The sequence below is a fragment of the Coenobita brevimanus genome, chromosome 38 (genome assembly GCF_032717465.1).
Source record: "Coenobita brevimanus isolate Jiangsu-jjx chromosome 38, ASM3271746v2, whole genome shotgun sequence".
NCBI classification, from domain to species: domain Eukaryota; kingdom Metazoa; phylum Arthropoda; class Malacostraca; order Decapoda; family Coenobitidae; genus Coenobita; species Coenobita brevimanus.
The window spans coordinates 48163736-48179342 of record NC_136991.1 but is presented as its reverse complement, the minus strand read 5'-3'; the positions used below and the strand labels follow the sequence as shown (position 1 = coordinate 48179342).

Below are 15607 nucleotides of genomic sequence, written 5' to 3'. Positions count from 1 at the left end.
TGGCGCTGGTGTATTGGTTAGCATCCTTGGCTTCTACCACAATCACCACCATAACTACCACAACCACCACCATAATCTCCACCAACCAGCCCTACCATAACCACCACAATAATCTCCACCAACCATCCCCACCGCAACCATCACCATACTCTCCATTAACCAGACGTACCACAACCACCACCATACTCTCCACCAACCAGTCCTACCATAACCACCACAATAACCTCCACCAACCATACCTACCACAACCATCACCATACTCTCCATTAACCAGCCCTACCACAACCACGACCACAATTTTCATTAACCAGTCCAACCACAACTACCACCATACTGTATACACATCAACCAACTAACACAATAAACATCCACACCAACCACCACCATTACCACAATAACCACACTACCATACCATCACTAAAATAAATAACACACCAACCACCACCACCACGAACACACCATCATCAATCAACTCTACCATAATTACACATCAACTATACCAGGACGACCCACGACCACTACAAATACCACTAAGCACCACCACCACCACCACCACTACTAAGACACCATCAACCATCCCCACCATAACCTCCATCAACAACACCCATCATCACCACCAAGAACAAAAATAACAACAACAAAAAACAATCACCACCCCCACCACCACCGCAAATACAATCACCATCACCACAAATACCATCCCCACCACCACCCAACACCACCACCACAAATACCATCCCCACCACCACCCAACACCACCACCACAAATACCATCCCTACCACCACTCACCACCACCACCACAAATACCATCCCCACCATCACCACAAATACCATCCCTACCACCACTCAACACCACCACCACAAATACCATCCCCACCATCACCACAAATACCATCACCACCACCACAACCTTGACCTTGTGACCCCACCAGACCACGGTAATAATGTAGCCCCACCAATATCCCCACGCTCCCTCGGCCCCCTGCTCCCCCTCCCCCTGTCTGTCAATACTGTCACCCTCACTTCCTTCTCCTCCCTTTACCTCTTCCCCCTCCCCACCCGACCACACCCCTGTCCCCTTCCTTTCGCCCACACACTCACCAAACCTCGTTCTCAACAACAAGTATTTTCCGAACATTCTGGAAGCGTTTACATATTTCGAACGCTTTTACACTTTCAGGCTCTTAACAGCTTAATATACTCGTCTGTCATTAGCTGGTATAGAATATCACCTGTTTCGACCATGACAGGGTTATGGAGGTTGCATTAATACTGGCTGGTTCCAATAACCTACTCACACACTGCTAAAAAATCTGTTTGCGTTAGCTGCAACAAAATACTATAACTGTGCCAACCATGAGGGCAGAGCTGAATAATAGCTTCCGGTGGTGGCCTAATAATAATAATAAAACAAAATGTTACCTGATTAACATGGACGTAACCGTCCATTCTGTATGGAACAGCTAAGCTGAGTTTTGCCGAATCCTTGGGGCTCTACTGTAGGCCCAAAAAGATGCAAAAAGAATCTAAGACGACCCTACACTTTTTTTTTTTTTTACTTCGTACCAAAAAAGGTTCTTAGGATATTTACAAAAATTCTAAACTTAAAACTTTGTGAATATGACTCAAATCCCTGGGAAACATCTAGGATCCCGTTAGACACTGGGAAGAATACTGGACCTACCCTGGCCCATTATGGCACAGTTCTCTCCTGACTGAGTGACTCCAGGTTAAAATGGGTGACTCCAGGATAAAATGAATGACTCCAGGTTAAATGAGTGACTCCAGGTTAAAATGGATGACTCCAGGTAAAGATGAATGACTCCAGGTTTAAATGAATGAGTCCAGGTTTATACGAATTACTCCAGGTTTAAATGAATGGAAAGTTAAAATGGGTGACTCCAGGTAAAAATGAATGACTCCAGGTTAAATGACTCCTGGTTAAAATGGGTGAGACTATCGCGATGGGGGGCCGGCCACTACCGCTAGCAGGGTCCGGCAATAATAGCTAACACTTTGCAAACCGTAAAAGTACATCAGCCGGCCATTCTCTCCACACACCGTAACACGGGCGAAAATTTGTCCGATATCCGCAAGTTGTATCGGCACGGTAATAAAACCAGGCAAACTTTCATGGATTCACCACACTCTCCATAATACAATATTTCAGAAACATTTATTCACAGCAATTCACACACTTACTGCAGTACCTATTTGACTATTTATCCCACCGTTTATAAGGTACTTCTTTTTCTACTGTTTATTTCACTTCTTATTCCATCGTCTCTACTTCTTATTCTACTGTTTATTCCACCGTTTCCATTTCTTATTCTACTGTTTACTCTACCGTTTCCACTTTTTATTCTACTGCTTGTCCCATCAATTCCACTTCTTATTCTACTGTTTATTCTACTCTTTTCCATTTATTATACTGTTTATTCTGCCATTTCCACTTATTCTCCTGTTAACTGTTTCCACTTATTCCTCTGTTTATTCCACCACTTCCACTTCTAATTTTACTGTTCTTCCACCGTTTCCATTCCTTTCTACCGTTTACTCCACTTCTTAGTCCACCTAATCCATCTCTTATTCCAATACCAATAACACGATAACCAATACATTTCCAAACATTTATTCAAAAGGATTCAAACACCATTTTTCCTAACTTGTACTCCTTACTCCACTTTTTAATCCACTCCTTATTCCACTACTTCCACTTCTTATTCCACTATCCATACCACAGTACTTTAAAAACATTTATTAAATAGATTCAGTCATTTACTGCTGTGCCTGCTTGCTATACCGTACTTATTACTCCACTGTTCATTCCACTTCTTGTTCCAATTGTTTATTTATTATTCCACCTTTTGCCCTTCGTATTCCACTGCCAATAACAATAATTAACAATACTTCCAAAACATTTATTCACTGATTCAACGTTATCCACATTCACTCATTTTTCGTCCTATATCACTCTTATACGGTACTCCTTAGTCCACTTCCCATTCCACCGTTTCCACTTCTGATTCCACCGCTTCCACTTCCTATTCCACTGTCCATAGCTCAGTCTTTCCTAAAAAATTACTCACTGACTCACACATTTCTCGTTTCACCTAATTTTAGCTATATATATAAATCTTGAATGTCTAACCCACTTATTGCAATGCTTACTCCACTTCTTACCTCCACTTCCGAATCCACTGACAAAGCCACTACTTATCCCACCGTCAACAACACGATAAATTTAACACAATATTCACTAAACACTTATACACAAAGCTTCACACATTTATCGTCGTATCTAACAGTCCATACCATTAACTTCACTTCTTAATCCACAAGTTGCACTTCTCAATCCACTGCACAATTTTCCCTCACTCATCTGTATGTGTACCCTATGAATGTGTGTGTGTGTGTGTGTGTGTGTGTGTGTGTGTGTGTGTGTGTGTGTGTGTGTGTGTGTATGTATGTATGTGTGTATGTATATAGGCCCTTTGTGTGTGTGTTTTCCTACCCGTATCTACTACATTTTCCTCCTGTATTTCTGGATCTTACATACTACAGTAGGATATACACCGTACTGCGTTAATACACCAGTTTTGGGATATCATATTGGGTGATGATGATGATGATGATGATGATGATATTTCCCTTGAGCACACTGGGAACTCATCAGATCTACACACACACACACACACACACACACACACACACTACGCGTCTGTATCACGGCCATATTCCCGGAACGTTTATAGCGGGGACTGACACATTTCCGGAACGTTTTCAATAGGGCGGCCTGTGAATGGCTTCTGTATGGCCACGCTTATGGGACGTTACCAAAACAGTCCATATTTTTTAACGATAAGATGATAAGTCAGTTCTCACGTTTTTGCTGATGTGACTATTATTATTATTATTATTATTACCGGGTATTATTATTATTATTATTATTATTACCGGTATTATTATCATCATCATTATTACTCCTCCTCCTCCTCCTCCTCCTCCTACTACTACTACTACTTCTACTACTACCACCACCACAACTACTACTACTACTATTATTATTATTATTATAAACGTTCAGCAAACATTCACACATTCCCAGCGCGTTGTCAATAGCGCTGCATGTGAATGGACAATGGCTTTAGACAGTGCTCGCAAAACAGTCCATATTTTCACGATTACCTGATAAACCAATTCCCACACAAGTTTTATCTATCTATCTATCTATATACCGGTATATATATACAGATAGATAGATAGATACAGATAGATAGAGACAGACAGACAGACAGACACAGACAGATAGATAGATAGATAAAAAGACATTCGGTTATATGGTTACCGTTAACGACTAAAAAGCATCACACCTGGAGAGTAAATATAAAATCACTAAGTTCAGAACTTTGTGTGGCGAACCTTGTGATATTCCATAAAGAGAATGTTAGCAAAGCTAACGCTTACAGATAAAACGTACATTGGCGTATCAAAAAAGAAAGGAAAAAAAAAAAAGACAGTAGCAACAGCAAACGTTTAACTATATCTGATAAAGGTATGGTACAGCAACCGTTCTACGATAATCAGATCAGCCAACGTTTAGACATCTATGCCTATTACAGAAAATGTTTATAATTATTCTGCGTAGCATAAAATCATGACGATATTAGGTAGCCTAGATGACAGAAGAGCAAATTCCGAAAAACGAACGTTAAGCACGGAGTACGCTCCAAGAAATCACTGTTAAGTGAATGCCTAGTGAAGCAAGACTTGCCTGCCTCACACTGGCATCGATTGTACAGTATTTGTATCTTGTCACTACTTACAGGAACTGCATTCCAGTCGGCTTAAGAGACTCGAAGGCATATCATGTATACCGATATATTTTGCACAATACACCACCAACGATATATTTAGCACAATACACTTCACCAAAGATATATTTTGCCCAATACACTTCAACGATATATTTTGCACAACTGCCAATTTGCATGTTATTAATTGACTTTTGATATTGATTTAGCTTGTATGAATAGCAGTCAAGAGATTAGTAACGAGCCATGTGCAAAAATAAATTAGAATAGGAAAATGGAATCCTTAGATGTTTTTCCTCACTCGATTCCCTTACATGCTACATTTGAACTGGCGAATTACTAAAACTATTGTCCATTATTTCCCTCACTTTCATTAATGTTAGTGTTCCTATTAACCTGGGGTACATCTGATTCTCCCTACCTCTTTCTTTTCATCTCATTTACCTACCAAACCAATTCAGTACCCTATCCACCTGCCTCCTTCCTTAACTGCCTATCCACTCTATATACCACTTACCCAATGCACTATCTACTCAGTCATACCTACCTATCCATTTAGGCTTTCTCACCTATTTATCTACCCCATGCATCAACCTACCTACAACAGTACCTCCTTAATCTAAACATATACTAGCCTACTACTCAGGTATTCCTCCTACCAGTAAGGTGATTGTCTGCCTACAAGCTGTCTCACGTACCTATCTATTAGCCACCTCACCTACCCACCTACTTACAAAATCTACCAAGCTACTTTTCCAACCTATTTCCCATCAAACCTACCCACCTACTTACCAACGCATCTACCATCCTACTTACCACCCAACCTACCCACCTACTTACCACATCTACCTACCTGACCAACTTACGCCAGGAAAACTCAGTTATCCATTATTATTTGCTTCATGCCCAGTGAAAGTTATGGTCGACAGTGACAAAGGTGTACACGCGCTCAGGTACACACCACGCGCACGCACACACAAGCCCACCGCACACAGTTTCATTAAACCGTACACACGCAAGCAGGTATACAGGTAGCTACAACGAACATATACCCACACAAAAATAATCATTCAGTCTATAGACATACAAAAACACATACACAATTATACACAGGCATACATATTCTACACTAATATCCAAGAGCATACACATACAGACGTACATGAACTCAAACATACGAAACAGAAATATACAAAGACATACATATTTATTAATACACACATTCTTGGCCATATACTGATAGTGATTTAAATGCACAGGGGACCTACACATAAACAGACATGCTTATACATACATAAATACATACACTGACACATTGACACATACATTGGCCTACATACCGTAAGTACAATACATGAATTTCCAGCCATACAAACCTACACCCCGAAAGGCATATACATACATACCAGTAACCACACAGGGAGACACAGAAACCTGTACGTTATCATATAAGGCTAAACATACATAACAACATACACACATGACGCTCACAGGCTATTGGCTTAACTGCCACACTAATACAGGAATGAGTCATGTGTACACCATACCAACGGTTACACACACGGGTAGTGCAGCCCCCCCCCCCACACACACACACTGGAAACCATCTCCAGTTACACTCTCCCAAACACTGGCCCAATATCAACAAACATATCGGAATACACACACACACACACACACACACACACACACACACACACACACACACACACACACACACACAAGCAAACGTTAGGTATATACTCATTAAAACACGGACTTGGTCCACAGTGTACTTCCACATACACTAAACGTGTAGGCCTACCTAGGCTACGCACATAACTCATACATATATACAGTACATACATACATAGAGGAAGAGAGAAAGAGAGAGAGAGAGAGAGAGAGAGATTCAGCCCATGCACATGCCTAGTAATACCATAATGACTGCATATTTTCGCGCACACGCGGGCGCGCATGCATTGATTCACAACCAGACACATTCTAAAAACGTACACATGCAATCGATAGACATCAAAACGCACACAGGCACACTGAACCCGGACGTACACAGACACACGTTCATGATAAAATTCAGGATGTGAGAACGAGGGGAAACTACACACACACACACACACACACACACACACACACACAGAATTTGCAGCTCTATATGTATTCTCTCTCTCTCTCTCTCTCTCTTAAAGGGGGGTAGGCTAGGATGGACTGAAGTTTGCCCAGGTGGAATCGTTCTGACCTGTGAGAGTAAAGGTGAGAAAGTAAGAAGGCAAATGTGAGAAAGTGAATAGAAAGGCAAATGTGAGAAAGTGAATAAAAGGGCAAATGTGAGAAAGTAAGAAGGCAAATGTGAGAAAGTGAATAAAAAGGCAAATGTGAGAAAGTGAATAGAAAGGCAAATGTGAGAAAGTGAATAAAAAGGCAAATGTGAGAAAGTGAATAAAAAGGCAAATGTGAGAAAGTAAGAAGGCAAATGTGAGAAAGTGAATAGAAAGGCAAATGTGAGAAAGTGAGTGTGTGTGCAAACGTAAGAAAGTGAGTGTGTGAGCAAATGAGTGCGAGTGAGAGTATGTAGGCGAATGTGAGTGTGGGTGCGTGTGAGCAAAGTATGAAAATAAGGTAGTAAGAGAGTGAGGATAAGAGGCGAGGGAGAGGGAATGAGAGAGCGAGAAAATGAGAGAGGGTAAGGGGAGGAAGGGAAGAATGAAGGAAGGGAGGAATAGAGGAAGCGGGGAGTGAAGGAAGGGAAGAATGAAGGAAGGGAGGAATAGAGGAAGCGAGGAGTGAAGAAAGGGAAGAATGAAGGAAGGGAGGAATAGAAGAAGCGAGGAGTTAAGGAAGGGAAGAATGAAGGAGGGGGGGGGAGTGAAGAAATGAGTGAATGAAAAAAGAAATGCGTGAGTGAGTGTGACTGAGCGAGGGGAGGGAGTGAGGGAGAGGAAGGAAATGACTGTTAGAGTAAGGGAGAAAGTGAAGGCCAGTATATACGAGAAAGCAGTGAAAGTTCTCTCTCTCTCTCTCTCTCTCATTTTATTCCCCTTCCTTCATCTCTTTTTCCCAATTTTCATCCTTCCCGTTCTTTCTCTGCCACATTTTTTCCTTTCCTCTCTCTCTCTCTCTCTCTCTCTCAAAGTGACAAGGTGTGATGCTAAGTGAATGTGTGAAAGAAAACATGGATGAGAGCAAGCGGGAGAGAGAGTGAGAGGATCAGGTACGGTAATGAAAGAATGATGAATAAGTGAATCTAGACGTCGAGATGAATAACAGTGAAAACAGAGAGGCGAGAGTAACCGACCGAAGGTGTGAATGAGGGGTGAATAGGGGCGTGAGAGAAAGTAAGAGAATGAGAAAGTGAGTGAGTGAGTCAGGAGGCAGTAGAGTGGAGAGGGTGAGTGGCAGTTCTGCTGAGTGGGTTTGTTGTTGGGTGGGGTGGGACATACGGTTTGCGCGCGTGCGTGCGTGCGTGCGTGCGTGCGTGTGTGTGTGTGTGTGTGTGTGTGTGTGTGTGTGTGTGTGTGTGTGTGTGTGTGTGTGTGTGTGTGTGTGTGTGTGTGTGTGTGAATTTGATAGGCAGAGATACAAATATAGGTAAACAAAGATATATAGCTTAAAGCAAGACAGACAAATACAGGCACAAATATAACTAGATACATAGATAGACACAGACAGACAGACAGATAGACAGAGACACAGACAGACAGCTAGATGGACAGACAGACAGATAGCATGAGAGTGAATGTAAACAAGTTATGTGGCCCTTGTTGTGTGGGACTTCCCGGTATGCTATGATGCAACACACACACACACACACACACACACACACACACACACACACACACACACACACACACACACTTTTCTTCACAATACACACTTCACTGTACCTCACTTTCCTCTTCCCGCCACAAACATCACATAAATATTAAGTGAGGTTCTGTTGCTGTAACTTCCCTCTCTCCTCTCTCTCTCTCGTCGTCACCCTACAAGCAACCTCTGATTAAAAAACAACTCACTTAGATTTATATAAAAAAAGGTTAAGCAAAAACAAGGAGACAAATTACCACCCTTTCAAGAACCATGGAAAGGAAGAGAGAGAGAGAGAGAGAGAGAGAGAGAGAGAGAGAGAGAGAGAGAGAGAGAGAGAGAGAGAGAGAGAGAGAGAGAACGTCTAAATACAAAACAAATAAACATGTCTTCGTAGTCAAGGGGTTAACGAAAGCATCTAGAAGTGGGTGGGGAAAAAATCGCATCTCTCGCACTTGGGTATTTACGTCAGAGAGCTTTAGTTCGGCAATGGAAATCCCTACCATAGAGAGAGAGAGAGAGAGTGTGTGTGTGTGTGTGTGTGTGTGTGTGTGTGTGTTTATTCAGTGCAATAACGCTTGAAAACACAAGGAAAACTAAAAGAATCCTTAACAACATACACATACGAAAACAAACATGTCTAACCACGACACACACAAAAATCCCTAAAAAACAAGGTAAAAAATATACAGTAGAGCAAGAGAAGATAATCAAAACACACACACAAAGACGTGAATTTTTCAGTACACTTCAAAAGATACAACGCTAACGAGCCTCCCGCCTTTTTCTTTCTTTTATTATTATTTTTTTTTTCTTTTGCTCAGCTCCGTACTCTTGGTGGCTTGGGAGGCTTCTAAGCACCTCTTCCATGGCGATTTATTTTGCATATTGCCCCTTATTTTACTTATCTAATTATACATTTTTATTCCTCGTCACAGCACAAGAAATTCGGTCGCTTCCATCCCAGCTCCTCAGGTTCATGTGCCGGACGGGATACTTTCTTTGGCATTTATTTATATCCTGATAATAACACGGTAATACGCTTTAATCTTTTCATGTTATTCAGATGTTTTAATATACATACAGTTTGCATAAATAACAGGCAAGAAGATACTGAGGCGCAATGTTCTGAAAAATCACTAAAAAAAAAGGCATGATATCTCCAAAAGTATGTATACAAACTCCAGCCACACACACCTCGGTCGCTTACATTCCGCCTCTAAGCCCGAGTTCTGAAGGGAGTGAATAGCCGCCTTGAAATAAACATGCGGCCTAGCGGAGAAAATAGAGACGAGGAAAAAACGGTGAAGAGAGAGAGAGAGAGAGAAGGGGGTATGAGCCAAGGATAGAAGGGAGAGATGGAGCGACCATCAGCATAATAGGGAGGGGTAAAGAGAGGGAGGGTCAGAAAGGAAGGAAAGGGACGGAGGGGAAGGGTAGGAAGGTGGGAAGGGAGGGAGGAAGCTGCGTTGCTGGGGTAGGATCGAGGCAAGTGAGAAAAAAATATAAAGGTCATTGTGTTGAGGGAAAAGGAGAAAAGAAACGGTTAAATGATAAGAGAGAGAGAGAGAGAGAGAGAGAGAGAGAGAGAGAGAGAGAGGAAGGTAGTGAATGAAGAGGAGACAGAAGGGAAGGGGAAGAGAGAATGGAAGAGAAGGGGGGAGGGCAGTGAATGAGATACTAAAAGAAACAGAGGGATGGATTATACTGAAAAGGAGGAAGAGGAAGATTAGAGGGAGAGAGAGGGAGGAGAGAAGGAAAGAGAGATGGGAGGTACGATAAAGGAAGATGTAGGGTTGAATAATGAGAGGAAGAGAGGGAGAGGAGGAAAGATGAGCAACCTGGATGAGGGAAGTAGACAGGGGAGAGAGAGAGAGTAGGATAACATAGGAGAGGGAGGGATGGAGGGAAGGAAGGGAGGAAAAGTAGCAAAAGGGAGGGAAGGAAGGGAGGAAAAGTAGCAAAAGGGAGGGAAGGAGGGAGGGGGGGAAGGAGGGAGGGGGGGAAGAAGGGAGGAAAAGTCATAGAAGTGGGAGGGAGTGAGGGAGGGGGGGAAGAAGGGAGGAAATGTAGTAGAAGTGAGGGAGGAGGGAGATGATAAGGTAAGAGAGATGGATGAGGGAAGTGGATAGAGAGGGGAGGGAAAAGTAGGAACGGAGAGAGAGAGAGAGAGAGAGAGAGAGAGAGAGAGAGAGAGAGAGAGAGGCAAAGGTAGTATAATAACGGGAGGGAGGGAGGCAAAGTGTATGAGGGGGAAATGTGAGGATGGCAGTGAATGGAGGGACAACAAAGCAGGGAGGTCCTAGGATAAGAGGAAGGGAAGGGAGGGAGGGAGGGAGGAAAGAAGGAAGTAGGGAAGGAGGAATGGAGGGAGGGAAGGAGGAATGGAGGGAGGGAGGGAGGGAGGGAGGGAGGGACGGAGGGACGGAGGGAATGGTTATAACTAATAAAAACTACTCTACCAACTAAAGACAAGGATAGAAAAGCAGGAAGGCTCCAAAGGGAAGAGGGTCTGAGGGGGGCAGGCTGTAAAATAAGGTAAAGAGGGAATGCAGGTTAAAAGAGAGAGAAAGGGGGAGGGAGGGAGGGAAAAGAGGTTGGATAAAGTGAGGAAGGGTGGGAAGGACGTGAAGGAGGTAGGGGAGGTAGGATACAAGAGAAGTACCGTACAAAATGGAGGGGTATGAAGGAGAGGGGGGGGGGCAGAATTGGGGGGGAAAATTAGGAAATTTATTTGAGAAAAGAGAAAGAAGGAGAAAGGAAAAAATGTAAGCAAGGGATGAAGAAAAATGTACTGTAGATATAAAAGAAAAAAATACTCTGTTTTTACTTTAACTTGGCCTAAAATTGCCATCACTCCCATCTGAATGCTGAGATGTATTAGATGAGCACTAGAATACGGTGCCAGTCACGAAGAAGTGCTATGTAAAGGATATAGTCGCAGTGGTCTCTTTGTACCACTAAGAAACGTCAAATAAGCTGCAAAAAGATGAAAATCTGGGCCAGGTAAGAGTGAAAAGACAATAGGAGAAGAGATAGAGTTAGGCGAGGATGGCATGTGAGAAGGGAAGGTCAGAAGAGGAGGATGGAAGGGAGAGAAGCCGTGGGAGAGAGGAAGGAGGGAGGATTGGGAGATAAGTTTTGTCGGGGAGGAAGATGTTTTGGCAGAGAGAGAGAGAGAGAGAGAGAGAGAGAGAAAGCGGGGGGAAGAGGGATTAAGGGAGAGGAGGCGAGAGTAGACAAACGTCCTTGGTCAGTTAACTAACGGAGGGAGGAATGTGGTGGGTCGGGTGAGAGAGAGAGAGAGAGAGAGAGAGAGAGAGAGAGAGAGAGAGAGAGGTAAAAAGTGAGATAAAGTGGATAGATATGAAGACTCTGAGGAAGGAGAAATCGATAGCAAGACTGAAGGAAAAAAATAAAAAAAAAGAAAGTGAGACAGGAGTTGGGGAAACGATGGAGGGTGAAATGAGAGAAACTGGGTGAGAAATGGAATGGAGAGAGAGAGAGAGAGAGAGAGGGGGGGGTACCTGAACTCACCCACTGCTACCTATCCTACCTACACGCTCTGTCTCTCTCCCTACTGACCTCCACTCCCACTTCCCACTTCCTCACTGCACTTCCGCTACTTCCTACACACTACTTCCTCTCTACGCCCATACCTCTCTCTCTCTCTCTCTCTCTCTCTCTCTCTCTCTCTCTCAGGCAATATACCGTTCAAAACAAGACTTCAAAACAGGCAAGTCACCAAGTTAAATTCGACAGCCAAGCAAATGTGAACCTAACCTTAAACCAAAATACGTTAAGCAATTCTGACCCAACTTGGACGACATAAATATATAAATAAATCTTAAATCCAACATAGTCTAACTTAAGTATCGTCTAATTTACACTCATTCAACGCAAACTCAGGCTAACTCTCTGAGGTGGGCTAAGCTTAACAAAATCGATTAGTGAATTAAAAGTTACTAGAGTACTGTATCATTTCCCAGGGACTGAAATCATCAACCTCTTTACTATACCTACCTACCTAAGTCTTCGAAAATTCTGACCTAAGCCACTTCATCCATGTGACTACAGAAAACAAAACTAACTCGTTAAGAAAACAAGTAAAATTCACTTAGATGTGGACATAATACCGTACTAAAAACGTCTCACAATAACCACCATGATAAAATGCCAATTCTTTAAGGGGCACCGTAACTGTATTTAAACAATCCTTTAATACGATGAAGTGTGTGTGTCACCAAACGAATCCATTTTAAGAGCTACCCTATAAAGTAGCGTATATGAAAGCATTACGTATAGGCTACAATCCTACCAATTCGAAATTTCTCTTAAGATATATAAAAGGGTCTAAAGATAAAAACTAAGGGGATGCCACAGTACTGGGGGAATTAACAATAATATAGTAATACCGTAGTAGCAAAAGTGCTGGTAACGGGTGGTGGTAATGGCAGTAGTAGTAGTAGTAGTAGTAGTAGTAGCAGTAGTAGTAGTAGTAGTAGTAATAATAATAATAATAATAATAATAATAATAATGTGCTCAAAGCTTCACTAACACCGTAACCACTCACCCGTAACGATAAACCAGTACTACTCCAGCAATGATGTAACCTTGTTTTTTTCTTTAAGTTACTACCTTTTTGCATGCGACGTAACCACACTGGGAAAAAATAAAAAGCTTGCTAATACGCCGTGTCGCTCCCTTGCATAATGACTGTGATTTCCAACGCTGGTGAGAAGCTGGAAACGAGAGACGGGATTTTTTTTTTTTTTTTTCGTACCCGGCAGTTAAATGAGAGAGAGAGAGAGAGAGAGAGAGAGAGAGAGAGAGACTCAAATTCCCCGGTACGCTACTTCTTGGAATATAAATAGCCTAATAATGTCACGGTGTGTGTGTGTGTGTGTGTGTGTGTGTGTGTGTGTGTACGTTTATTCGTTTCCTTAACATGAACGGTAATAGATATCGACCTAATTCTATTTGCATTTGGTCCGACTAAGTCCAGGGACTGTCAGGAAAAAAAAAAAAAAAAAAAAATGACAATCGTGCGCCACGAGACACACGAAATTGCGGGAAATCACGAACGCCAAAATATACGAAAACCATTTTTTCGACTTTTGGGTTAGTACTGGTCATTGTTGGCTCAGTAACGGTTTGGAAACAAAGATAAAGGTATCTGCAAACACTGTGTTGGAAAAGCTATTAATTAGTCCCGCAAATTTTTGTCGGCAAGCACTAGTACATTATAAGGAAGGAGAGAGATGCACTCAAATACTTCTCGAAATACAATAAAGGGAGGGAAAGAAAGAAAAAATCAAACACTTCTGAATACAATTAAAATAAAGACGCCAAAACTATACTTTTTTCCTGATCACCTAATAATCTTTAAAAACTTAAGATAAAACAATAACAATATGCGTATATTACAATGAAATGACTGAATACCAGTGGATAATTCATTAATACAAGGAGACAGTGGACATTGGGAGGTACGTGTTGCAAGTCACCATGGCCATCCACTCACATTATGACGGCGGTAAAGGCAAGTGCAGATACCCAGACCTGTTCATAGTGATGGTGGTCGTGGTGGTGGACGTAAAAGAAAGAAGAAAAGAAAGAGTAGTAGTAGCAGCAGCAGCACTGGTAGTAGTAGTAGTAGTAGTAATCGTTACTGAGTCCGCCAAACTTAACCCAAGGATGAATGGCTAATATCACAGTTTCAAGTTACCGGGTATTCTTACATTTATAAGTACAGGTGACATTTGTTCACAACTACACGCTGCCTACAATGAACGTACATGAAAAAAAAAAAAAAAAAACTAGGCTACCTTGAGCATTTACCGCAATTACCGGTACAATAACAATTCCACTTTATTTCACTCATTCCAGAAAAGTTACATTTCTCCTGCTGGCAGTTTTCTTCCGTCACAACTATTCCTCATCCTACAGTCTTCATTGTTACTATCTGACACCGGTAAAGAAATAAGAAAAACGTAAAGAATATGATACATCACATAACTAACCTAGAATCTATGAGTATGCCATATTATCTTCAGATCCACAATGAAAATACAGCAAGTTAACTGGTTTGCATGAGGAGAGAGAGAGAGTTAACGGCTACCTTATGTTAATTTACAGTAATCTTTGATCCCAAATGTCGGATGAGTCTGCAAAATACCATTAGGTGAGACTGCACTTTAAGATAAGCCAGCTGGGTTGAGTAAATCTGACTGGATAGGATGGCAGGCTCGATCTAATTAGGGAAGGAGGGGGGGAGGGCAATTTCCGGGGGGCAAACTGAGGTTAATGATTGGCTGAGAATTTGTCCTTGAGCGGAGGAAGAGAAGGGATGGTTTGTGGATCCAAGTAACTTACTTTTCCCACCAATCTAACTTAACCTATCCTAATCTAGCCTAATCTACAAATTCACCTTGTTAATCTGCCAGTCTTATAATACTCCAAGTTAATCAGACACATCCTCAACCAAACCAAACTGTCAAAAACCTTCATCATCATTCTTCCGTTTAGTTTTCCTACACAAGAGGAGCAAGGTACGGTCCAGAAAGCACGCAGAAAGAAAAAAAAAACATCATAGGGAAGAGGTAGAACTATCAACGGCGTGCCTACTGAAAAAGGGTCAACCACAAATTCACTCATCATTCAAGCCCCTGGATTCTGGACGCCATCTCACACGAACAACCACCCATGAAATTTAGTCTAGTCTGGCCTACCCTAGTTATCAGCTTAATTACCCTAGCATGCTGTTCATACCCATCGACGCCAAATTTTACTTCATCTTACAACAACTTAACCACGTCATATCTACCTACCACCCTTGTCACTCCTGCCCTCACCAACCAACTCAACCTCTTGCATCAACTAATTTCATCCAGCTCAGCCGAATAATATATGGTATTCCCTTTGATTCACCAAGTTTCTCTTAACCTGGTTGAATGAAGATTCTGAAAACCATCAACATAGCCTACAGTA

At 42.0% G+C, this 15607-nt stretch overlaps 1 protein-coding gene across 1 annotated transcript in view; it reads right to left on the bottom strand.

Annotated features, from left to right (window-relative positions):
* pns (DENN domain containing pinstripe) overlaps positions 1-15607 on the bottom strand; it is a 160851-nt gene that overhangs the window by 142223 nt on the left and 3021 nt on the right. The gene's annotated exons all lie outside the window — the stretch shown is intronic.